The following is a 27,382-nucleotide window of genomic DNA, read 5'->3' as shown; positions in this document are numbered from 1 at the left end:
TTCGGCATGATAGTCCCATTTGGGGGCAGGTCAACCAGACTAAAAGGCAAACAAGGTGGGGAGGTCCAAACAAGCCTCACTGTCAAGTGGAAATGCCATGTTGCAGAATGCAGCTGAGCTCCTCAGCTTTCTGTGAAAAAGTGGCAGCTTTGCTCTGGGTTATTTACTTCTTGTTCTGCTGCCTGAAGCAAAACTATTGGTTCAATGGGGACCTGTTTGCAGAGATTACCCTAAGTGCAGGGGCCCGTTTCACTGATGGTTTGGCTAAGCTAAGCTTAAACCTGAGTTTCCCGCTGAGCTTCTGCTATGGTTGAGCCTCAGTACCAGCTTTGCAGAACCAAACATGGGCAGGATTGATCCATTTGCTGTGCAAAACTCAAGGCTGTTCTCACAGCCCTGGCCAATACTCCTCTTGATAAAACTTGTATATTTGCCCGGCCGGTGTGGCTCAATGGTTGAGCGTTGACCTATGAACCAACTGATCAATGATTCTCTCTTATCATTGATGTTTCTCTCTCTCTCCTCCTCTTCCCGTCCTCTCTAAAAAGTATATAAAAAAACTTGTATATTTACTGACCGTTTGGGTGTAGTTCATGATCAGGTAGTTTGGTCTGTCACTTTGAAAAGTGCAGATTGGTAGGTTAATGGCACCTTTCTTTGGGGCTGCAAAATATGACAAGTCACAGCTGCTGATCAAACTCTCTGGGCCACTCATGTAGATGCCCATAATAAGGGCCAGTTCTCTGGTGTCAAACTGCTGTTCACATCAAGACTACGCTGCCCATTACTGCCTGGCTGCATTGTGGTCCTGGACATGGCAGCACATCCATCCTCTTAGGCTCAGCTCTTGGAAGATTGAATATATCAGACTGTTGACCTCCTCTGCTGATGACACCTTTTCAGCTTACAATATCGCTGTTCCAGCCTAATCAGCTAGTTCCAGCCTCTCTATTGTGGCCCTTGAAACAAATCTGTGTCATGTTTTCAGCTTTCTGGACCACCTATAACTTGATGATGCTGTGCTTTTTATTACAAAAGCTGCTCAACAATGTGCTGATGGTCAAGGTATTTGGTGGATATGTCATGCTCTCTATTACTCAGGGGCATGAGATACTGTTGAGTATTGAAATGGCCTCCTCAAACTAAATTCAGATAGCTTTTAAACTCCAGCTTCCTCACCTCTTCCTGGCTCACACACTTTAATAAGGCACTTTGGTCGCTGACCATGGCTGTGCTCAGAAAAGGGATCATGTCTCAGCCATTTCCTGGTTAATGATCAAGATGATCTATTATTATTTAAAAAATTGGGATTTCTTCCTGATTGTTCCTGGGCATGATGATCTTCTGTTCATTCATGGCAGCTCCTGACCGGTAGGTTGGCAGCCCAGTCAAAAGGGGCCCTCAGGCTTTCAGATTGGCTCAGCCACCTGGATTCTTCTGTTGCATTGATATAGCCCCATATCATGAGGCTGATCACCACCTGGTGGGTGCACCGCCTTGTGAGTCATGCAGTGGTTCATGCAGGCCAGCGTGGGTGGCATAATGAGTTTCTGTAAGTTTTATAAAATGCCTTACCCCTCATGCACCTGACTCTTCTGAATGAAAGGTCTGGGTGTGAGTAGAGATTATTGGAAAAAAGGCGAAGTTACAGCTATTGGAATGGGACAAACTGATTTTGTAGTGACAGTGAGAGAGCAACAACTCCAGCACCTGAGGCAAGAGAACCTTAGACCAAAGATTTTCAACCTTTTCTATCTCACGGCACATATAAACCAATTACTAAAATTCTGCAGCACACCAAAAAATATAATTTCTACCAATCTGACAAAAAAATAGGCATAATTTTCATTCATCCACACTCGTCGGCTATTGTGTTGGCTGTTATTTATTTGGCAATCTAAGGGAAAATAGAGCAGTGCCCCTGACTAAATAGTCAGGTATTGCACATTTTAAAAATGCTTTGTGCTACACCAGTTGAAAATCGCTGCCTTAGACCTCGGAAGGGGGAGGATGGAACTCTAATGACATTATGTCTTTCAGAACCACACTGGGTCCTTCCTCAGCTGTGGCTCTTCCAAACTGTTACAAACGCTTTAAAGGGTCCTGATGCTGGACCTGCCATCTTCCTCCCCGACTTCCAGATGGCTCTGACCATGGTTTTGATTGCCATTCCCCTTGACCTTACCAAAAATCTATCAGATAAAACAGGACAGCCCCAGCTTTGGCATCTCCCATGCAAAGCACCGGTTACACCTCTGGATGCCTTCCATTCCCACAGCCATTGCAGGTCATTAGGGGGAGTGGTGAATGAATGCCACCTTTCTAGTGGTGTGCATAGATAGGACAGTTTGGACTGATAGCTCTCACTCAACCCCTCCAAAAATAGGGACTAGATTCAATTATTTACTAGTAAACGGAATGGGCACTTGCCAGAATCACTACCATCAATAAATCAACAAACGACAAGTGCTAGAGAGGATGTGGAGAAAAGGGAACCCTAGTTCACTGCTGGTGGGAATGCAGACTGGCGCAGCTACTGTGGAGAACAGTATGGAGTTTCCTCAAAAATTAAAAATGGAACTGCTGCCAAAACCGGTTTGGCTCAGTGGATAGAGCGTCAGCCTGCGGACTGAAGGGTCCCAGGTTCGATTCCGGTCAGGGGCATGTACTTGGGTTGCGGGCACATCCCCAGTAGGAGATGTGCAGGAGGCAGCTGATCGATGTTTCTCTCTCATCGATGTTTCTAACTCTGTATCTCTCTCCCTTCCTCTCTGTAAAAAATCAATAAAATATATCTAAAAAAAAAAAAAAATGGAACTGCCTATGACCCAGTGAATCCACTTCTGGGAATATATCTTAAGAATCCTGAAATTTCAATCAGAAAGAATATATGCACCCCTATGTTCATAGCAGCGTTGTTTACAATAGCTAAGTTCTGGAAACATCCCAAGTGTCCACCAGTAGATGAGTGGATAAAAAAGCTGTGGTACATTTACACAATGGAATACTATGCAGCTGTAAAAAAGAAGGATTTCTTACTCTTTGAGATAGCATGGAGGGACCTGAGCGTATTATGCTGAGCAAAATCATCCCATAGAGAAAGACAAATACCACATGATCTCACTTATATGTGGAATCTAATGAACAAAATAAACTGATAAATAAAATAGGTTCAGAGTTATGGATGCATGGAACAGAATGACATATCTCAGAGGGGAGTGGGGTTGGAGGGGACGGGAAGAGATTGACCAAAGAATATATATGCATAACCCATGGACACAGACAATAGTGTAGGGAAGGCCTGGGATGGGAGGGGCTGGTTTTAGGGGGACAAAAGGGGGGCGTGGGGGGACATCTATAATACTGTCCACAATAAAATAGAAATAAATAAACTAAATGGGGAATCCTAACTAAGGCTTACCAGCTTGCTAGGAGGACCCGTTGGAGGAATGTCAACTATGCTCTTTGAATGATGTAGGTCTCACTTGGTTTACAATGGTTACAACAATTATAAACATTTTCTTTCCAGGGATATCATGTGTGCCCTCTGGACTTTATTTTTTGTGTGGAAGCCAGGAGTTAACTTGCCTCTTCTGAAAACTCCTTATGGACAATCATAAGAGACCTATGAGTTTTAAAGGAAAAACCTCTGATAGATCATGTGGCCCTTAGATGACCGAGAGATCTCTCCGAAATGAGGCACTCCAGAAACGAACAGTGCGCAAAAAATAATGAACAGTTATGCGCACCTCGTGGGCAGTTATCCCTGCAATAGGAGTCATCCAATTAGGAAAGGTAGTACAGAAGTTATTCATGATTTTAGCTGAAGTGATTGATGACACCGCCTTAGTCCTGGAAGGAAGTCAGGTCGGCTTCAGCTCATTAGCCAAAGTTGTTACATGTGGGAGAATTGCCCTTGACGTCTTCCTCACGGGCCAAGGTGGAGCCTGTGCAATCTCTATCACATATTGCGAGGTCTGGATTAGTGCCTTGGGACAAGTGGAAAGGTCAATACAGAAACTTAAGAAAAAAGCCACTTGACTTTCTTAGGTCAACCTGGGTGGTTTATGGGGTTCATTAAATTGGTTGGTTCTAGGACTTCGGGGGCCATAGTTGAGGTCAATAGAGGACGGGCACATCCAGCTGCGTGGAATCCTGTTGGTAGTAGCCTTGGTTAAATGCTGTGTTAGACAAGTTGACTTGGTTCCAGCCTCCGGTGGTTAGACTAATTAGAGCGGTGATGGAGTGGCACATGATGTGTTGAAACAGGTGTATTTAGGGAGTGAACATTGTTGGGAAATAGTTCTTTGTGGGCCTCTCACATTTCTGCATGTCTGCGAACAGTGGCTCTAATTGTCTTTGTTCCAGACTATCTTTTCAGGGATGTTTGTAAAGGGAACAAAACACCCTTGGAAGATGTAGTGTCTCCTTTTAGAGCTAAGGGTAGGTTTGCTAAGAACCTTGGAAGATACAGTGTTTACCTCTGGCACAAAGGGCAGACATGCTGACTGTCCAGTTTAAAATGATTTGGGTTCTCTAAGCACAGGGGTGCTTGCCTATAATGAAATCCATTGTGTGTGTAGATGTCACCTAGACCCTCTTTGTCCCTGCTTGTGGGATTTAGAGCTTGAGGAAATAGAACAAGAAAATATTAATAGCAGCTAGTGCTGTTGCTCTGGGCAACAAAGGCCTTTGTCTCTAACCCTAGAGTCTCATGTCTTTTGTCCACATCCATGAAACAGTTATTAGGCTAACTTGTTAGCTTTCAAGCAGGATACAATCTCAGTTCCTTTATACTTTCCTAATTTACGTTGAGCAATAAAGTAATACCAAGGTTTAATTGAAGCACACATTTTTTCCTTGCTATTTGTTTTCCTTTGTCAGCTTCCAGACTTCTGAATATATATAAAGCCTTGCTCATATGGGTTTTAAAAAATAGTTTACAAGGAAACTCTAGTTTCCATGAATCTGTAATATTCACCAGGGTTTTTAAGAGCATATCCTATGTTCTTACACATTTTTACAAAATTGAACTTTTCACAAAGCCTAAGAACTATCTGTTTTACTCCCTCCTCAATGAGGGAAGGCTAGTTTAGTAGTCCAAGTGAGACACAGTTGGTAACTTGGACCAGAGTGGTGGCACTGCAGGTAGAAACGACAGGATGTGATGACTAATTAGATTTAGAGGGCAAGACGGGGAGAGAGTCCAGGTTTTTGTCTTGAGCAGGTTGGTAATTGAGGACATTCACTAACACAGGGACTGGGGGGCAGGGGGCGGGAAGGATCAGACATAGGGGTGATCATGCAGGAATTAAGTGGGGTTGTAGATGGTAAAGGACTTTGTAAGCCATATTAAGGAGTATGGATTTTATCCTATGATCAGCGAGGAGTCACTGAAGAGTTTTAAGTGAGGGAGTGATATCAGATTGCATTTTAGAAAGATCATCGTGGCTACAATGTTGAACATGGATTGGCGGGGATAAAAACTCCACAGGAAAACTATTTAGGAGGCTGTTAGAGTAATTCAGGAAATGCATGGAGATGAGAAATGGATAAAATTGAGAGATATCAAGGATAGAGGAGAGGTGGAAGTTGTGGTTACTGACCAGATTTTTGGCTGACTTGGTTGAGTGGTTAGTGGTTCCATTAGTTAAACATTAATATAAAAAGATGAATGGGTTTGGATGAATTAGATTTCCAAAGTCATCATTGACTTGATTAAGAACCACTGTTATAACCTATATTTGATTTTTTGCAATTAACATGAATTAATTAGAAAAACCCTTGGCACTATATGCTAGATTGGAACATGACAAAATGGGGAGAAACTGGCAATGTTTACTATCCTAATCTAAAACACATTTTGGGAATAAATAAGAAATAGAGTTCCATAATTCCTTATCAAAAAACCATGGGACTATAAAATATTTCAGAATTCAATTTTGAGGGAGCTTTAGAAAGGTAAATGGCATATATTAGTTAATATGCCCAGTGAGGTCCAGGGCAGTATGCAGTTAAGCAAATACATTTTTAGTTCTGCATTGAAATAATTAAATATTCAGGCTAAATGAGATAGATAAAACTATAAATATCTTTGCATCAGTCCAGAGAAGGTTTTGCTGACAAATGAATTTAGCTCAAGCCAGATTTTGCTACCAAATGGGTTGTTAAGAATTTAAGATGCTTAGAGTTTTAAACATTTTTTTGAATTGCTGATAAGAGATTATTGACTCACACTAACGTTTTAGTAAAACATTGTGCAAAGAGCAGAAACACCACAAAAGATGAAATAGGAAATACCCAGTAAACATATAAAAAGGTATTTAGCTTCACTGATAATAAAAAATTCCAATAAAAACAAGATAGCTTTTGTTATCTGTCAGATTGGCAGAGGTTGATAACCTAGGGTTGGCATGGGGCCCTGGGCACCCTCATTGTGGTAAGCAGAATTCTAAGATGGCTCCATGATCTCTGCCCATGTGGTTACTAGTCTGCTCTCTAGAATCCCCTTTCCTTGATAGTGGGTGGGACTTGTGATTTGCTTCTATAACAACACAGTGATGAGATGTCACCTCCATGATTGTTACATTCTATTTATTATTTTATTTAAAAAATATGTTTTTATTGATTTTTTTTTAGAGAGAGAGGGAGAAAGATAGAGAGATAGAAACATAGATGAGAGAGAATCATCAATAGGCTGCCTCCGGCATGCCCCCTACTGGGGATCAAGCCTGAAACCCAGCCATGTGCCCTGACTGGGAATTGTACCAATGACTTCTTGGTTCATGGGTTGATGCTCAACCATTGAGCCAAATAGGCTGGGCAATTGTTACATTTTATACGACTCTTTCTTGGCAGACTGGAGAGTCTGTTGCTGGCCTGTAAGCAAAGAGCCATGCTGTGAACTTATTGGGGAGAGGGCCATGTCAGGGAACTGTGGGTGGCCTCCAGGAGCTGTGGGGAGCCTCTAGCTGACAGCCAGTAGGAAGCCAGACCCTCATTCACACAGCACCAAGGAAGAGAATTCTTCTCTATTTGAGTGTTCAGATGAGAACAGCCCAGTTGACACCTTGATTGTAACCTTGTGAAACTCTGAGTGGAGGACACAGGAAAGCGTACCTGCACCCCGAACCACAGAAAGTTTTATGCTTTTCAGTTCGTGGTAATTGATTATGCAGCAATAGAAGACTAATACATCCATGCTGGCAGAAGTATATATTGCCTCAAACAAGAGGTATCAATATTTAAAAACAAAAACACACAACAAGCAAACAAAATATTTATGCCTTTTGACCTAGCAGTTACACTCTTGGGCTATAGACAGTTGTATAAAATTGAGTGTTCAAGGATATTAACTGAATCAAGCTCAAAATAGTAGAAAAGTGGTAACGAGATGAATGGCTGTTCACAGAGGACTGGTTAAATTATGGTGTATCATACTGAGGACTGTCAGGCAACCCTTAAAAATGATGTACACATCTAGTTTTTGTTATGGAGAGACAGCAAATAAGAAATGTCATGTGCTAGATATCACAGTGGGCCAATATACCATCTTTTTTTCTGACAAAGGGCATGATGTATTTTAGGTCTGTTATTCAAATGGGCTTGTTCATCTCTAAACCTAGGACTAGGCAGAATTTCTCTCTCAGTCACAGGCAGTGCTGGATCAGGGCAGAGAGGAAAAAGCCAGCATCTGAGGAGCAGCCAAATTGGTGCTCCCTGTAGGTAACTCATTCCTAAGGAGATAGGTGAATATTGGTCTTGCTTTCCCAGTTCTTCCCAAATTTCCAAGCAGGTAAGTCACTTCACCTCCCAGGTGGATAGAGGCCGGGAGTGCCTTCAAGCACTTTTGTGGCAAAACTGGCCTCTGATTCTACCCTCCAGGGAGCAGATGATGGAAGCAGCCTGTAGATAAGGCCACAGAGAAGTCAGCGGTGATGGAGCTGCCTTCAGGGGCACATCTGAATCCTCTGCCCTCACTGTGGCAGCAGCAAGAGACACATGGGGCTTGGGCCAGTGTGGGCAGCCCTGAGAGTCTTTGGGTGTTTCTGAAGGAGAGCTCTGGGAAAGGATGCAGCAATTTAGATGTTCCAGGAGACGTGGCCTTTCATGCAGTTAGAGGAGATAGGGTCTGGAGACATGTTGATTACACATCTCTGGGTTGACCACTCCCAAATTTCTAATGCAATTCAGACCTTGTTTCTGAGCACCTATCTTTATTTCCTGTTATGTATTGGACACTGTAATGTCCTCTTTTTGGCCCCTAAGACCTAATCCTGCGTCAGTGTTCCTCATCTCAATAAATAGTATTCCCAAGCCAGTTACCCAATCAGAAACCTGGAATTGATCCTTATTGATTCCCTTTCCCCCATTTGCCATTTCTAATCAACCGTCAGGTTTTGTTGATTTTACCTCCTAAGTAATTGATCTGAACTGTCCAGTTATTTTATTATTTTTTCTTTCCTACACTGCCACTACTCCATTCATGCCTACTTCCCCTGAATCCGTTCTTAAAATAAAACTCTTTTTGTGCTCAGAACACTTCCAAGACCAAATGCATGTTTTTTCCCCATCACATACAAACCAATTCTCTGACGCCAGCTGAATGTCCTACATTTCATTTAAATTCTGACACCAGCTCCCTGGAGACAGCATCAGAGTCCACAGGTTAAGGATCCAGTCCCACAAGAGGACCCGCACTTCCAGTGCCCATGGAAAGCCCTGACTTCCTGTACCTCTCACCTATCGGGTATAAATCGAAGGTTCCCATGACCTCCTCCTCAGGTTTGATAATTTGCTAGAACTCAGGAAAACACTTTATTTACCATTACTGGCTCATTATAAAGAATACTCAGGAACAGCTAAATGGAAGAGGTGCATAAGAGAAGTATGTGGGAAGGGACACGGAGCTTCCATGCCTTCTCCAAGTATACACTTTCCCAGCATCTCAATGTGTTCATCAACCAAGAAGCTCTCAAAACCCCATTGTTGAGTTGTTTTTTATTTTTTAAAATATATTTTATTGATTTTTTACAGAGAGGAAGGGAGAGGGATAGAGAGTTGGAAACATCAATGAGAGAGAGAAACATCTATCAGCTGCCTCCTGCACATCTCCTACTGGGGATGTGCCCGCAACCAAGGTACATGCTCTTGACCGGAATCGAACCTGGGACCCTTGAGTCCACAGGCTGACGCTCTATTTACTGAGCCAAACCGGTTTGAGTTTTTTTTTTTTTTAAATATGTTTTTATTGATTTGAGAGAGAGAGAAACATCAATTGGTTGCTTCCCATACTCAGACAAACCAGTGACCCTTCAGGATGACACTCCACCAACTGAACCACACTGGCCAGGGCTTGTGGAGGGTTTTAATTGGAGATTTGTTTATGTAGACATGATTGGCTAAATCATTGGCCACTGGTAATTAAATTCAACCTCTAGATACTCCCCTCTCCCGGGAGGCGAGAGATTGGGGTGGGGTTGAATGTTCCAACACTCTAATCACAAGGTTGGTTTCTCCAGCCCCCATCCTGAAGCTATCTATGATTCCATCAAGAGTCCCTCATTAACTTAAACACAGGTATGTGAATAACGAAAAACAATTCTCTCACTTTCATCACTCAGGAAATGCCAAGGGTTTTAGAAGCTCTGTGCCAGGAACCTAAGACAAACACCAAATATGTTTTTTCTCATTAGATCACGATATCTCAGTTCTTTATGATGCACCCAGACTGATGTCTGAAAGGACAGATTAGTTATGTCACTTCTACCTAAAACCCAGCACAGTTTTCTACTGCATTTGGGATTAAGTCCCAAATCCATAACATTTCCCCAAGGCCTGGATGATCCTCCACTCTGTGCTTCAGAAGCTTTTCATGTGACTGTCAGCCCTCTCTGCCCTTCCTCCCCAGGCCTTCTTCCCACCACAGGGTGTTTACCCAGTTTCTTTCCTCTGCCCCTCCAGTGCATCCTTACTCTCCTTCTAGATTGTCATTTGTCTATCAGCACAGGTGTCTTCCTCAGGAAACCTCTGTGACCCTCCAGACCAGGTGAGGGACCCAGTGATAAAGTGTCACTTAGCACAATTCTAGTGATATCTGTTATAAGTTGCTTCTTTCCTACTACTCAACAAAAAATCTATTTGAGAATAGATTTTGTGTCTATCTTGTTTATTTCTATTTCAGTAACTATAAATATAACTGGGATGAAAACATTTACATTTCAAAGAGATAAAAATAATTTTTTCCCTTTGCCCCTATTCCACAAAACTGACTCACTTTTCCCCATTTCTTTAAAATTTTAATATCAGATTCTATAATGGATACTTAAAGGCTAGACTTTTGAAAAAGTAAGACCCATTAAAAATAGAAGTACATTAGATTCCACATATGAGTGAGATCATGTGATACTTATTTTCTCTGACTGGCTTATTTCACTTAGCATAATACTCCCTAGGTCCATCCATGCTGTTGCAAATGGTAAGAGTTCTTTCCTTTTTGCAGCAGCATAGTATTCCATTGTGTAGATGTACCACAGGTTTTTAATCCACTCATCTGCTGGTGGGCACTTGGACTGTTTTCAAATCTTAGCTATTGTAAATTGTGCTGCTATGAACATAGGGGTGCATATATCCTTTCTGATTGGTGTTTCTGATTTAATGAACAAAATAAACTGATGAACAAAATAGATCCAGAGACATATAAACATGGAACAGACTTTCGAACCTCAGAGGAAAGGTAGAGGAGGGTGGGTGGATGGGAAGAGATCAACCAAGAACTTATATGAATATTAGAGGCCTGGTGCATGAAATTCGTGCATGGAGGGAGGATCCTTTCAGCCCAGCCTGCACCCTCTCCAATCCGGGACCCCTCAGGGGATGTCCAACTGCCAATTTAGGCTCGTCCCTCACTAACCCCCTGCCGGCCTCGTCGTAGGCAGGCATCTTGTGAGGGCGTGAGCATTAATTTACATATTACCTCTTTATTATATAGGATATGCATAACCCATGGACATAGACAATAGGGCAGGGGGCGGGGATGGGCTAGAAGAGGTCGATGAGGAAAGAAGGGGGACATATGTAATACTTTCAACAATAAAGATTAAAAAAAATTGAAGTGCCTTTATTTTTTTCTCTCCAAGTATAAAAATATGAGCTTATTGTGCCAAATAGCAGGAAAACAGGATGGCACTTATCAATTTTTGTTAAAATCATTCTCTTATTTTAATAAACCCTTGTTGGAACCTATTATGTGGAAGTACTTTATACACAGAATCTTTAAAGTAGCCCTGCATGGTAAGCATCATCTCTAGCTCACAAATAAGGAAAGCAAGGTGCATAGAGACTTTCAAAGGCCACATACGAACAGGCGATGAGCCTGTGTGTGAACGAGAGCAGATTTATGCCCAGGGCTGTTAGTCTGGGAACTCTGTGTGCCTCCCTCTGTTAAGTGGTTCCTAACCAGGGCGACCGTCCTGATTATTCTGATTCAGAAGATCTGCCATGGAGCCTGGACATCCTTACTAGTCAGTCATGCTATTCTAATAGTAGTTCTACAACACCAGGCAGTTTTCTTTTTAAAAAAATGTAAAGTTCAAGCAGGCCAGACTTTTCTTTTATCATTCCAGTTAGGGCGCAGTTGTTCGCGCCCATGTAATTGACTTTTGCCAGCACATTAGCACTAAAGTAGGAAGCCCTCCTGCACAGATCTGCTTGTTAAGCTCTGTGTAAATCCTTTTGTAGTTAAGGTCTCAGTTTACTTCTCAGCTGCCCACCTTTGGGGCCTGGGGCATCGTGCCTGGGCTGTGAGCCCTGGGATCCTCAGGTTGTGGGCTGAGGAAGAAAGGAGAGATCAGAACTAAGCTAAGCAATGTTGGGGAATAAGAGAGAGAAGGAAGAGGAAAGGGGAGGAAAGAGAATGGGAGGTAGAGAGAGAAGAATCTGACAAATAAAGATATTTTGTGATTACAGAGTAATGAGACCCATTTTTCTTGTGTGGCTGATAATCCATCTCTGAAGGCAGTTTTATTAGACGAGTCCAAACATAGGTTTTAAACATTTAGAAATGTCACACGAAGGGAAACAGGACTGTAATAACAGTTTAGAGGAGAAAGGTTGGACTAGTGCCAAGATGGAAAGATTTTTCATTCAGTGGAATCAAAGTCATCGTTGATTTTAAGAACTTGCATTTGGCTACCACTCAAGCCAAAGCTTGATAGCATGATACAGCCCTGAGGTGAAGTATCAAAGGCTAAAATGTGCAGTCAGAATGAAGGTTAGTGCATGCACTTTCAAGGGAAGGCTATTTTATTTTTTATTTAGTTATTTTTTTAAAATATATTTTTATTGACTTCAGAGAGGAAGGGAGAAGGAGAGAGAGAAACATCAATGATGAGAGAGAATCATTGATCGGCTGCCTCCTGCACGCCCCCTACTGGAGTTCGAGCCTGCAACTCGGGCATGTGCCCTGACCGGGAATCAAACTGTGACCTCCTGGTTCATAGGTTGATGCTCAACCACTGAGCCATGCCAGCTGGGCAAGGGAAGGCTATTTTAAATACTGACCAGATGCAGGGTGAAGTTGCTGGCGTGGGACAATGGCAGCTCAAGGATGCAGGTGCCCATCTGTTTCAAAGGCACCAGAAGGACCAATGACCCGATTGTTAGGGCCAATGTATGCTAAAAGGGAAGTTGTACTGAATGGAATATTTGTCATTTCTTGAAATAGTCATTGAGTGACCATAACTATTCAAATGTCTTCTTACACACAAATGTCAAAAATGTCCTAAAATTGATAAAACCCAGTGTTGCAAAGTATGTAGAGAAATAGGAGTTTTACTCATTATTGGTAGGACTGGGAATTGGTACAAGTATTTGGAAGCTAATGTGGTACTATTAAATGTTTTTTTAAAAAAATTTATTTCAGAAAGGAAGGGATAGACAGAGAAATAGAAACATCAATGATGAGAGAATCATTGATCAGTTGCTTCCTACACACCCCCTACTGGGTATTGAGCTCGCAACCCGGGCATGTGCCCTGACCGGGAATTGAACTATGACCTCCTGGTTCATAGGTTGACGCTCAACCACTGAGCAACACCAGCTGGGCACTATTAAATGTTTTAATGTTTGTATCATTGGATCTAGTAGTTACACTTCTATAAATTTATCCTTCAGAAATATCTGCTCAGGTTCATAATGATAAATATAGAAGGATATACATTTAGTATATTTAATGTGCTTTTTTGATGAAACAGCACATTAAAAATATTCATAAAATTCACATGTATGGTTTATGAATAATTGTGAAGCAAACATTCATGTCACTAACACTCATATCAAGAAAGATAATGCCGCCTAATTGGTTTGGCTCAGTGGATAGAGCGTCGGTCTGCGGACTCAAGGGTCCCAGGTTCGATTCCGGTCAAGGGCATGTACCTTGGTTGCGGGCACATCCCCAGTTGGGGGTGTGCAGGAGGCAGCTGATTGATGTTTCTCTCTCATCAATGTTTCTAACTCTCTATCCCTCTCCCTTCCTCTCTGTAAAAAATCAATAAAATATATTTTTTAAAAAAAGAAAGATAATGCCAGTTCCCCAGAAGTCCCCATGTGTCCTTCTCAATTCTAATCCTACCTCTCTACTGTAGCCATAACCTCTGTCTTGACTCTCATAGTTGCTAGAACTAGGCCATCCAGTATGGTAGCCACTAGCCACATGTGGCTAGTAAGCACTTGAAATGTGACTAGTTGGAATTCAGATGTGCTGTAAATGTAAAATTCACACTGGATTATGAAGACTTAGTAGAAAAGAAGTATTGATTACATATTGCAATGATAATATTGATTATCATTTTAATATTGATTACATATTGCAATGATAATATTTTGAATATATTGGGTTAGATGAAATATATATTAACTTCACCTGTTTTTCCCCCTTTGTTTACTGTAACTACTAGAAAACTGAAAATTATACATTTAGACCTTGCTTTTGTGGCTCACATTATATTTATACTAGAGGCCCAATGCATGAAGATTCATGCAAGAATGGGCCTTCCCTCCCCTGGCTGCTGGCACCGCCTTCGCTCCAGCCTGGTGCTGCCTTTCTGCCTTCGTTCTGGCTGGTGCCGCCTTTCCACCTTCCCATGCTGCCCAGAGGTCTGGAGCGGCTGGGGCAGGATGGGACGCCTGCGCCGTTGCCAAGGCGACTATGTAAGCATCCCTCCCCGCCCCTGCTGCTCAGCGCCTGTGTATGCAAATTAACCCACCATCTTTGTTGGGTTAATTTGCATACTCACTCCTGACTGGCTGGTGGGTGTTGTGAAGGTACAGTCAATTTGCATCGTTCTCTTTTATTAGTGTAGATTGGACAGCACAGCTTATAAGTAACTATTATCTTGACTTTTGGATAATAATTTTCTTTCTTTTCTTTAGATATTACCACCTGTATATGCATCCATAAAATAATACAGTTTAATTTTGACTAATTTTGAAATTTACATAAATGGAGAATGTTTTATGTATTGCACATTTGCTTCTTTTGCTTATGTTTGTGCTCTTACATATAACTGCAATTCATTCATTTTCGTTGCTGTATACAGTATTGTATTTTATGAATATATACTATGATTTGTTTGTCTACTCTACTATGCTAATTTTTACTCCTACCAGCGGTGTATAAGAATTATAGTGTTGTTTTTAAAAAATTTATTTCTCTAATATATTTATAGCCAGTACAAATTATTCATCCAGATTCAACAAAATAGAATTTTGAAAGTACTGCTAGGCTCTCTACACCTCCTGTTCATCTTTAAAACCAGGAATAAGACAAGGATGCTCAGTCTCATCAACCTTATTCAACATAGTTCAGGAAGTCCTAGCCAGAGCAATAATGCAAGAGAAATAAATAAAAGGCATCCAAATTGGGCAAGAAGAAGTCAGTGTCACTTTTTGCAGGCAACATGATTCGGTACATAGAAAACCCTAAAGACATTCCACCAAAAAACTATTAAAAATAAACAAAAACAGTAAAGTTGCAGGATACAAAATCAATGTATAAAAAGAAATTTAAAAAAACCCCCACACAATTCCTTTTGCAATTGCAACCAAAAGGATAAAATACCTAGAAATAATCTTAACAAAGGATGTGAAAGACCCATATACTGAAAACTACAAAGCATTATTAAAACAGATTGAAAAAACACACAATGAAATGAGAAGATATTCTGTGTTTATGGACTGGAAGAATCAACATAGTGAGAATGGTCATATTACCCAAAGCAATACACAGATTTAATGCAATCCCTATCAAAATCCCCAAAATAGATATTTTTTAAAGAAATAGAACAAAAAAATCATCAGATTTGTATGGACCTACAAGACCCTGACTAGCCAAAGCAATCTTGAGAAAAAAGAATGAAGATGGAGGTATCACACTACCTGACTTAAAATTATACCACAGAACTATAATAATCAAAACAAAACAAACAAACAAACAAAAATCCCAGCATGGTATTGGTAGAAAACAGACACAGATCAATGGAACAGAATTGAAAGGCCAGAAATAAAACCACATGTATATGGACAGATAATTTTCAATAAAGGTGTCAGAAACATACAATGGAGAAAAGAAAGTCCCTTCAGTAAATTGTGCTGGGAAAATTGGAAAGCCACATGCAAAGAATGAGACTACTGGATTACAGTTTGTCCCCATGTACCAAAATGAATTCAAAGAGGGTCAAAGACCTAAATACAAGATCTGAAACAATACATTGCATAGAAGAAAACATAGGTACTAAGCTTATGGATCTTGGTGGAGAACATTTTATGAATTTGACCCCAAAGGAAAGGGAAGTAAAGGAAGACATAAATGAATGGGACTATATCAAACTAAAAAGCTTCTGCACAGCAAAGGAAAGCAACAATAAAACAATGAGGCAACTGATCAAATGGAAGAAGTTATTTGCAAACAACAGCTCCGACAAGGTTAATATCCAAAATATATAAAGAACTCATAAAACTCAACACCAAACAGACAAATAACCCAATTGAAAAATGGGCAGAGGACCTGGACAGACACCTCTCCCAAGAAGACATATAGCCCTAACCGGTTTGGCTCAGTGGATAGAGCGTTGGCCTGTGGACTGAAGGGCCCCAGGTTCTATTCCGGTCAAGGGCATGTACCTTGGTTGCGGGCACATCGCCAGTAGGGAGTGTGCAGGAGGCAGCTGAATTGATGTTTCTCTCTCATCGATGTTTCTAACTCTCTATCCCTCTCCCTTTCCCTTCCTCTCTGTAAAAAATTAATAAAATATATTTTTTAAAAAAGAAGACATATAAATGGTCAACAGATATATGAAAAGATGTTCAACTTTACTAGGTATTAGGGAAATGCAACACAGCCCTCATTAGTGAGAATTTGAGATATAGTAACAGATGATAAAGCTAGCATTTCCAGTGGGTCATTTTAGCAGATGATAGTGTCCAATAATAGTGGGGAAAAAGCAGTGGAGATGGCAAAGTAAACCATTTTGAATGTTTGTAAATTTTCATGCCTATGTGATTCTGAAACTTCCTTCTTTTGCCTCTATAGAAACCTATAGAAAAATTCAGTTTTGATTTAAGAAAAGTTTGATTTAATGTCAAGGTTTGTTCAACTAGCTGAGAAAACTCTGGATTTACATTTTATTGGTTCCCTTTCTGAACCTGGAGAATTGATCATTCATCAATTCATGAGAATGAATTGATTCATTCTCATCGATTTTTAAGAACAATCTCTAAGTTCTGTCATTTCTAAACAAGACTCATGTGAGAGACATCAATTGGTTGCCCCCCATCCAGGTTCATACAGGCAACCTGGCATGTACCCTGACCAGGAATCGAACCTACCACCTTTCAGTGTACGGGATGACACTCCAACTAACTGAGCCACACTTGCCAGGGCGAAATTTCTGTTATTTTTTCATGAACTTAATAAAACTTCACGCTTTTTCCACTGTATAAAGTTTAAAAAATGGATTCTTTTTTTCCTTGTTTGATTCAACTATGCTAAAGAGGGTCATCAGAAATGCCATTATTTTTACCTTTTTGTCTTATCTTCTTCCAAGTTTTGGAAAATTGCCAAACAAGGACACAGGTAGGTTTGTTGATGGAATACTTATTGCAATCAGGATGAAAAATGCTGGTTTATAGATATTTCTAGTTAGTACAATGCTAGGTATACAAATTTCAATATACATAAAAATAAAAGCCATTTATTATGCCCATAAAATTAAAGTAACTATTCTATAAGAAAAACAGAAATATAAGAAATACAAGAAACTATTTTTATGAGTTAAACCACAGCTACTTTTACTTTAGTTCCAACTATCACAAGATTGCTCCCCAACTTATAAATTGGAATATTTTCAGTAATTCAGATGAGTAATACTATATACTTTATATAGGCTTATTAATTGTTAATATTTTCTGACAACTCTAAATTGTTATAAGACATCTTTTATTTGGGCAGTTGAGAATTATATTTTGTTTCTGCTTTTTTTTTTTTTGGAAGTTTACTTCTTGGTGATTAGTTACAGAGACAGAAAGACACTATGGCACAATTATCTCCTCACATTGGTCAGTGCCAACTTCATGGTCTCTGCTACTTGTGACCCCTTCATTTAGTGTATGGGTTCTCTTGCATCAGAGCAAGAGAAGACAAGGAGGAGAAATAAGGTAATCTTTCTTCTATAAAGTGTCTTTTGCCCCATTTTGATGAGTACTTGCTGGTCTGAAGAATTAACCATGTGCCTCAAGGCAGAGTGAATTCAATTTTCTTTTCTTCTTATCAGGTGAAGAAAGTTCAATCTGTCTAGTTTTTTCTGATATACTGTATGTATCCATCATAGAGTTCACTATGCTTTTGGATTTTGTTATATTTCCCACAAAATATAACAGGGTTAATAGTTTATAGCACTCTCCTTCACTCTCCTTCAGATAAGAAGGATCGGTGCTGGAGGATTTATGATATCTAACCTAATTTTCCATCACCGTAACCTGACCTTGGCCTTATAAGTTATAGGCCCTACAAAGCAATCGATTGCTCCTTGATAGAGGCAAATGGCCCTCTTTAACTCCAGGGCAACAGCTAATAAGGTCCTGATAATTGTGACTTATCCACTGTCAGCTGGGCTTGCAGGTGCCTCTCTGAAGCTTCCCTGCACCGATGGATGCAACTTGTGTGGCAGGAAGCCTGTTCCAGGGGCTTCTCCTTTTACCCGTGGCCTCACCAGGGCTCCTGGAGTGGGATTGATGAAGTCATTTTTCTTCACTGTGGACTTCTATAATGAAATATAGTAAAAATTCATCTTCTCTTGAGCATGCTATTTTTTGTTTTTTGTTTTTCTTGTCAGATCTGCAGTCTTTCCTTGACTGAACCAATTTATCTGCAAAAGCAGTGGCCTTGAACTTCCCATTTGGTTCAAGGAGCTCTGGATTGGCCCAGAGGCGTTTTCATCTATATATTTATTAGAGGGTCAGCTCTTTCCTTAGCCAAGACATTTGGTTTCCTTTTTAATGAATTTGAGAGACGAGAAAGTCTGTTATGGAATACTTCAAAATGCCTCATTCTTCAAGCATAGTTGACTAAAAGTCTAGGCAAGCCATGTTAGAAGAAACCAAAACATTTTTTTCTGTGTATCCCAGGATTAAAGGATATCTTAGCCAATAGTAGAAATTAGGATGCAATAGATCTCCTTTATTTAAATCTTTTATTTAGAAAGAGGGAGGAAGAGAGAGAGAGAGAGAGAGAGAGAGAGAGAGAGAAAGAGAGAGAGAGATTGGCTGCCTCCTGTAAATGCCCTGACCGGGGATTGAACCCGAACCTGAGTATGTGCCCTGACTGGGAATTGAACCTGCCACCTTTTGGTGTATGGAAAGACACTCCAACCAACGAGCCACACCAGCCAGGGCAATTCCCTTCATTTAAAGTAGTCATCACTTATGAATTTAAGGAATCCTCAGAGTCAAGTCAAGTTACTTCTGATTTATCCAAAGTGGAAGTCTATTGGCATGTCCTCTGGTGATTAGTTACAGAGACAAGAAGACACGTGACAGAATTATCAAAGTATCGAGTCATAGATAGTATTGGATTAGTATTAATGTGTGAAAGCATCTGGGGTAAAAGGAGAAAAATCCTATATCCTGACATTCAGCCCTGCCAAAAGGAGGCATTTTTACGTGTTTTCCCATTGGCTTTGTAGTATTTGATTTCAATTCAATTTGCAGCTGAAGTTCAGTTTGCATCTGAACCCTTATTTGTTTTTGTGTTCATACAGATTTATTGCCTAACTAAAAGTATGTTAAACATTTTTGGTCAGAGAAAAATGAAGACTCCTTACATTTAAATAAGGCAGCATGTTTTGGTTGTCATATCAAATGTGGAGCCTCTTATTGTCAAAGATGCAACATGATTAGGCAGCACCTCACACAAGACCCAAGATAACTGCCTATTCGTACAAATGGAATCACCTCAATCATAATGGCCCGAATGAGTGGGCTCTTATCCCACTCACTCCAGCAAGACTTCACCCTGTATAATAGGAGGCTTCTCCCACGTGTACATAAATGAACACCCTCCCGCCTGGCGCTGCAGCTGCTTTGCTACCTCCACAGGGTACCTTAGGGTCCTGCTGTCATCTACTGAGTCCCAGTGCCATGCGTCTGATACTGTCCCTGATACCCTAGGTTTTCACAGAGGCACCCATGTGACATGTGTGAGGTAGGGAGGAATGCCCTCTCAACTTAGAGTTTGGTGTTGCTCTCAGCTAGAGGGGTTGTAAAGCATTCCTTGCCCAAGCGTGCCATGTAGGTTTTCCCTTTTTATGTCACCTGCATTCCATAGGACCCATAAGGGGTGGGCCCTTGCTAGCCTAGCCGGTTTGGCTCAGTGGATAAATCATCAGCCTGCAGACTGAAGGGTCCCAGGTTCGATTCCAGTCAGGGGCACATACTTTTTTTTTTTTTTTTTTAATATATTTTATTGATTTCTTACAGAGAGGAAGGGAGAGGGATAGAGAGTTAGAAACATCGATCAGCTGCCTCCTGCACATCTCCCACTGGGGATGTGTCCGCAACCCAGGTACATGCCCTTGACCGGAATCGAACCTGGGACCTTTCAGTCCGCAGGCCGACGCTCTATCCACTGAGCCAAACCGGTTTCGGCAAGGGGCACATACTTGAGGTTGTAGGCTCCAGCCCCAGTCGGGGCGCATGCAGGAGGCAACCAGGAGGCAACCACTCGATGTGTTTCTCTTACATTGATGTTTCTTGCTCTCGGTCTCTCCCTCTCCCTTCCACTCTAAAAATCAATGGAAAAATATCCTCGGGTGAGGATTAACAGCAACAACAACAAAATAATAATAAAATAAATAAATAAATAAATCTTGCTAGTGGGGAGAGAGACCCTGTTAGCAAACCACAATGGATGCCTCTACTAGATCCATGTCTGGTTGCCTTAGGCCAGCGGTTCTCAACCTGTGGGTCACGACCCCTTTGGGGGTCGAACAACCCTTTCACGGGGGTCGCCTAAGACCATCGGAAAACACATATATAATTACATATTGTTTTTGTAATTAATCACTATGCTTTAATTATGTTCAATTTGTAACAATGAAATTGGGGGTCACCACAACATGAGGAACTGTATTAAAGGGTCGCAGCATTAGGAAGGTTGAGAACCACTGCCTTAGGCTATTCCGCTGGGCTGTCCTTGAATGGGGCCAGCTGGTGGGTCTGGAATCTGGAAAGAATCCATGCAGTTGGGTTGGGCAGCTTAATTACATCCAAGTGGCCAGGCATTTAGGGATTGGACTACATAATCACATTAAGGTTAGACAGACATTCAGGAGCTAGGGATCCCCAGGCAAAGGTGACTTATTAAATCCTATAAAATATATGGATGCAAGCATTTATATGCTTACACTAAAAGCACCTTGTACCATCATTGTTCAGTTCAGTCAGTTCAAGTCAACTGCAGGAAGCAGTTGCACTTACAGGGCTTGGGGAACAAAGTCTGGATTATTAAAATTTAACAACGTGGGGGAGGGGCCCTGTGGAGTGGAGGCCAACCTATGAGGAGGAGGAGGTATAGCTCTGCTGGAACTGGTATCTCTGAGCTTGGAGAAGAGGCCCTGTGGGTTTGAGAACCAGACGGCTAGGATCTAAGGAGAAGGCACCACCTGAGATGAGGCTAGTGCTACACGCCTTGGGAAAACTGCACACTAAGTGTAAATGCTGCTGGAGGGACAGAAACACTGCTGGTGTGATGCTCACAGGACTTGTGAGCACACAGGAAGGAGTCCCTTCTACCTCCTGTAGCCTCTCAGTCTCCCTCTAGCCCTCCCTTTTGGCAAAGCCTAGCAGAAAGATGGCTGGCATAGTGGAAATGTGGCTTGCAGAGCCCAGCCCCAGCACACAGGGCATGGAGAGATGGGTTTGGAACTGAGAGATTATAGTAACTGGCGCACACCTCAACGGTGTCTAAATTCAGATTGCTTCACGTTGTGTCAGCCAGCATTGCAGGTGAGGCTTGCAAACTTTACTCAAGGGACTATCTGGTGACTAAAGGAAGAAAGACTTATTGCAATATGACATTTGAATTGCCCAATGGAGATGACGCAGATAAAACATCACATGGCTGGTGGATGAAAGGGGTTCCTTAGGCAAGCCAGCGGACAGGGGTGTTTTAAGCAGGAGGGACAATAGGTGTCAAGGCCAAAATGTGGGCCCAAACCCTTTAGTAGATTGAGTTGCGTGGAAACCCTCAGGGAAAACCCTGAGCTCCACATTTTGGGCTTTCCCAGGAGCAGGCAGGAGTTGGGGCATGGGTAACTGGGGAGAACAGAAGTCTCCCCCAGGACCAGTGGGCTTTTGGGGGTCTCACCCTCAGAGTAATTAGCACTTTCTAATCTATCTCTTCTTTCTCTCCGTTTAAGGACAATCTTTTATGCTGGGCAGACATGGGCAAGTTGATTAAAACCTCTGAGAAGAGAATATGTTCCAATGTGAACGCCTTCCTTTTCCCTGTGCACAGCTGCAGACTTCTTTCTAGATTCCTGAAGTCCGGGGTAACTGTATGACCTGGGTTCCTTCCTTCTTCCTGCCTCCACACCCCAACCTCAGCCCACACAGCCAATCACTAAGTGCAGACTTGACCTGCTAGATACACGTTCTCTATTCTCTGGCTTGTCTTTGTTCAAGCACTCCCTTGATTATTGCTAAAACTTTCCTTTGGTCTCCCTGCTCCCAGCTTTGTTGTTCTCCAATCCAGGCACCATTCTGAGCCAGAGAAAGCTTTAAAAAATGCAAAAATTGCAAGACCCTAGAGCTGGGGAGCACAGGCCTCTCCAGTAGGTCTGCGTGCCCGGGATTCTGCGGATCTGAAGCGTGCTTCTCTGCTTGCTTGCTGAAGATGCCACCACCAGGCCTCTGTTGCAGAAATCGCCATAGACTTTTAGGGATGGAGAATCGGGATGACCTTGGTGACTGATTTGTACATTCTGGGCAAATCTGCAAGCAGGAGTTGGACGCAGACATGGGTTGTAGAAGGTTTTATTTTCCCCAGCTTTGCAGCTACTCTTTGGCACCATTCGCTAATCAGAACGGGCTTCCCCAGCCTCGACTGAAAGCTGAGGGGTGAAAACTCAGAAAAGCAGTTACTTTTTCCAGGTGAGGCTCCCAGAGGATCAAGAATAGCGAGCGCCCTGATTCCACTTGCAGCTGGATAGAGGTTGGTCCCTTTGGATAGAGATTGGTCTCTTTGTCATCCCCTCACAATCGTGACCTGTTAACGTTCCTGTGTTACCAAAATGAGTGACTGCTATCTAGAACAAGGGATTAGTATAAAATTTTTTGTGAAATTGAACAAGTCTCCAAGTGAGACCCACTCTTTTTTAAAAAGAAGCTTATGGGAATGAAGTCATGTTGAGGGCCAGAGTTTTTGACTGGCACAAACAGTTTAAAGAAGGGTGGCGGGAAGATGTTTGAGATGATGCCCAAAGTGGCCGTCCAGTTACCCACCGGACAGATGACAATATCCAGAAGGTCAAGGACTTGGTTTGTTCAAACAGGCAGTTAACAGTGAGGATGATGGCTGAAAAGTTAACTTTAGATAAAGTTAGATTCATTCTGGAAGAAAACTTGAACATGAGAAAAGTTTCTGCCAAAGTTATATCCGGTATTTTGAAGGATGACCCTAAACTTCAAAAATGTGACTTTTTTCTGATCTTTCCAAAGAAACTAGGAAAAATAGCTTGTGTGTGAAGAAACAGGTAACAAGTTCTGTCATCTCCAGGGTGAAGCTGGTGGGGAAATGCGCCAGCCTGCATCTCGTCCAGAATCCGCTCTCCTGCCAGCAGCTTCTGCAGCCTCATCTTCAACAAGCCTCCCATCAGGGCAACTCAGGATTGGTTCACACTGTGGTGAGGGGACTGTGCGGCAGCTGAACCTGAGCTAGAACCCGCCTCACTGTTAGGTGCCTTCATTGACTGCTCATCTACTTTCAGTCTTCTCTCCCGCCCCTCCCTACATGCCATGGCTCTCCTAGTTCCTCTGCTGGACTGTTGGGCCGGCCATCTTTCTTGCTGTTCTCCACAACTTTGAAGAACCTTTGGCTGTTAACTTCTGGTGTTTGCTTATTCTCGATTTCTTTTGCTTAACACGTTTGGATCTCTTCACCTCCCCCCAAAAAGCAAAAAAAATCATGTAATTACCTTTCTTAAAACTTAAAATTTTTTTTTATTGAGGATATTTTTTCATTGCTTTTTAGAGAGAGTGGAAGGGGGTGGGAGAGCAAGAGAGAAAGAGACACTGATGTGAGAGAGACACATCAATTGCTTGCCTTCCGCACTCACCCCAACCAGGGCCGGGGATCAAACCTGCAACCTAGGTACTTGCCCTTCACCGGGAATTGAACCCGAGACCCTTCGGTGCACAGGCTGACTCTGTAACCACTGAGCTACACTGACCAGAGTCCCTTCTTAAAACATTTGATGGCTCCTGTGGCTTAATGGAGAGAATGCTAGCTCCTTCGTATTTCACAGTGAGGCACTGTAATATGGTCCCTACCTGGCCACTGTCTCCCTATTTTGTGGGGAGCAGGGGACAAGCCTGGCCAGGGAAACAAGATCAGGGGTTACCTCCTTCCCTCCACTGACCAAGCTGTGGGCAAGAAACTGCAGTGACGTCACGTTGCTTTCTGTGTCCTCCAGGAGGTTCCCTGATTCAGTAGCTTTGCCACTTCAGGGGCTGCGCACTTCACCTGCTGGCTTCAATTTTCTGTGCTGGAATGAATGTGTGAGGACGCCTCCGGGGATTGCTTCTGTGCTCTTTCCTGGTCCTCCTCCTCGTTTTCTTTCTTTCTGTTTAAAAAATGCATTTATATTAGCAGGATTATTTGAATGTCAAGGGTAGAAACTCAATTAGAATGAGCTTAAGCCTAAAGTGGGAACTTATTGACTTATTTACCTGGTAAATCTAGGAGTGGGGCTGGATCCAGGGACATAAATATTTTCTCTCTCTCTTCCCTTCTGTTTTGCTACTCCCTGTGTTGGGCACATTCTCTCCTGTTTCAAGATGCACTTCTGTTGAGCAGGAGGTGAAGGGCAGCATGACCACAGACAGCTCTGAGCCTTTATCATCTCAGCCCAGCCACCCCAGAGACGGGAGAGGTTCTCTCTCTCAGCATCTCTCTACAAAACCCTGAGGAGAGACTTCACTCATCTGTCCTCCCTGCACACTCCCTCCCCAACCCCCAATCCATGGAGCCAAGAGAAAGGGAACAAACTTTACAAAGGCTGGGATCAGAATCCCATTCTTGTGGTCGGGATGGGGGCGTTGGGCACTGTGATTGGCAGTTCCTCCAGGACCACATAGAATTAGGGGGCAGTTACCCAAGGGAAACAGGGTGTCATTATCAGAATATGGAGGAAAGGGATGTTAGGCAGACAACAAAAAAAAAGACAACCAAAGAGATATCTATACCACTATCATCACCACTTCTATCATCCCCAGCACTATTAACTTCTACTACTACTACTGCTACTGCTACCATCACTGTTACTATTTATTGAACAACTACTGTATTCTAGGCACTGTGCCAGTCCTTTATGTACACAGCCTCTTTCTGAAAACTACATGACACTCTCCATTTAATAGAAGAGGAAACTGACAGGTAGAATATTTAACACACCTGCTCGAAGTCATGGAGTTTGTCTGGCTCCAGGTCATGCACTTTGCACTACACTAAACTTCTCCTGTTTGGAGAGTCCTCTGTCTTGCCATTGCATGTTAATTATGGCTCATAAATGACCCTATGAAGGAGTGACTGGAAGAGTTCATGGCTTTTTAAATTGACTGTCAGTCCCAATGGCCGGCTTATGTTTTTGTAATGTTGAAGAAGTGCATGTTTGGATCTAACCTGTGGACTAAGGTTAATAAAGCAGTACTTTCCTCACACGGGCTGACTGAGCACTGAGCTAAAGATGAGGGGCTGAGCTATTTATAGGACCAGGGCAGCATGAATACATGTCAGGAAGACCAAAGCACACCTACATTTTAAACTCAGAGCTGCAAAACATGCATTTTAAAAACAAAAGCCTACAAACCATTTTTAATTCTACTCTTTTACTTTGAATTATTTAAGTTAAAATATTATTTATTGTTGGTTTGCCACTAGCTATTAAAGACTGTAAGCATGTGGGTAAATGGAAGAAAAAATGTGGAAATATAACTTAGCCTTGACATGTGAGCTACATATAAGTTAAGGGAAGAAGTCAATGTTATATGCTTAAATATATATTCTATATATACACTGAGTGGCCAGATTATTATGACCACCTGACATTTGTAGACAAATTAGCTGTACACTGCATCGTATGGGATATGGAAGCCGAAAGCCTGTTCGAACACCTTTGCTGTCTGCAGTTGTTACCAAGATAAACCGTCTCCAATTCGAACAGGAACACAAGGATTGGACAGTCGAGCATTGGAAAGAAGTCATGTGGTCCGATGAATCACGTTTCCAGTTGCATCATGCAGATGGCAGAGTGAGAATTTGGCAGAAACAGCATGAAAGCATGCACCCCACATGCATGAGTACAACCCTTCAAGCTGGTGGGGGCAGTGTTATGGTTTGGGGCATGTTTTCCTGGCATGATTTGGGCCCTTTAATTTGTGTGGAACAACGTCTGAATAACACAACATACCTAAGTATCATTGCTGATCAGGTTCATCCTATCATGTTGATGGCGTATCCCAATGGAGATGGCTTCTTCCAACAAGACAATGCACCATGCCACGGTGCTCGTATTGTGCAGGAGTGGTTTCAAGAACATGAGGGAGACTTTACCTTGCTTAGGTGGCCCCCACAATCACCAGATCTCAATCCAATTGAGCATTTGTGGGACGAAGTTAAAAGAGCCATCAGGCAGTTGGTTCCACAACCATCAAATCTCACAGAATTGGACAGTGCTATTCATCAGGCATGGTGTCAGATTCTTCGCATCACCTTTCAACATCTCGTGGAGTCAATGCCAAGAAGAATCGCTGCAGTATTGAAGGCAAAATGTGGCTCAACGAAGTACTGATGGGGTGGTCATAATAATCTGGCCACTCAGTGTATGTATACATATCCCACATTCAAAGGCTGTTAAATCGCATTGTTTACCCATATCTTCAGAAAAAAATCACTTCTACTGTCGTGGTAAACAACCTGCTTCCCTATTTATAATGGTCTGGCCCTCTAGCAACTTCAGTGTGACATTATAGCTAATTTGCCTACAAACGTCAGGTGGTCATAATAATCTGGCCACTCAGTGTATATACTTAAAATGTGGCTCACTTCTTCAGTGAAGAAGCTTAGAGGAGTTACTGTGGACCCTGGTCTCATTCTGATCGAAGTGCACTTCACCAGGCTGGGGGACTCTCAAGGCACTTGAGAAACATTTATTTAACAGAAGTCTCCCAGTTACAAAAGCTGCACTTCTTCAGTTAGTGGCTGGTTGTCACAAAGGGGTTAGAGAGTCTGTGGTGTTTATAGAAGGGTCAATCATGGTGCTGTCTTAGTCATAGTCTCTTGCGGAGGGTGGGAGGTCATAGTTGGTTCCACTTTCCTGGTCAGGGGTGATCACCCAGGTCAACGTGAGTCAGGCTGTAGGTTGGTCAATGGCCCATAAAATGGCTCGATACTAAGGATCTCCCCAAACTGTCCTGATGGTGACCACACTGGACTAAGCAATTTCTTTATCTTTAAGAGAATTGAGACATAGGGAGAGTTGGTTGGTTGTGGGAGCAGGAGCTGAAAATACAAAGCGAGTAGTCTGCAGATGCTACAGACCTCAAAGCCACG

At 42.2% G+C, this 27,382-nt stretch overlaps 1 pseudogene; it reads left to right on the top strand.

The window, feature by feature from the left end:
• The first annotated feature begins 22,844 nt into the window (after nucleotides 1-22,844).
• LOC139009238 (protein GVQW3-like) lies at nucleotides 22,845-23,491 on the top strand (annotated as a pseudogene).
• Nucleotides 23,492-27,382: the final 3,891 nt, after the last annotated feature.

This window comes from Myotis yumanensis, unplaced genomic scaffold, assembly GCF_028538775.1.
Source record: "Myotis yumanensis isolate MYYU_CA2020_CCGP unplaced genomic scaffold, mMyoYum1.0.hap1 SCAF_1, whole genome shotgun sequence".
Lineage (NCBI taxonomy): Eukaryota > Metazoa > Chordata > Mammalia > Chiroptera > Vespertilionidae > Myotis > Myotis yumanensis.
Note: the sequence above shows the minus strand (reverse complement) of the source record. Positions and strands in the feature narration are given on the sequence as shown.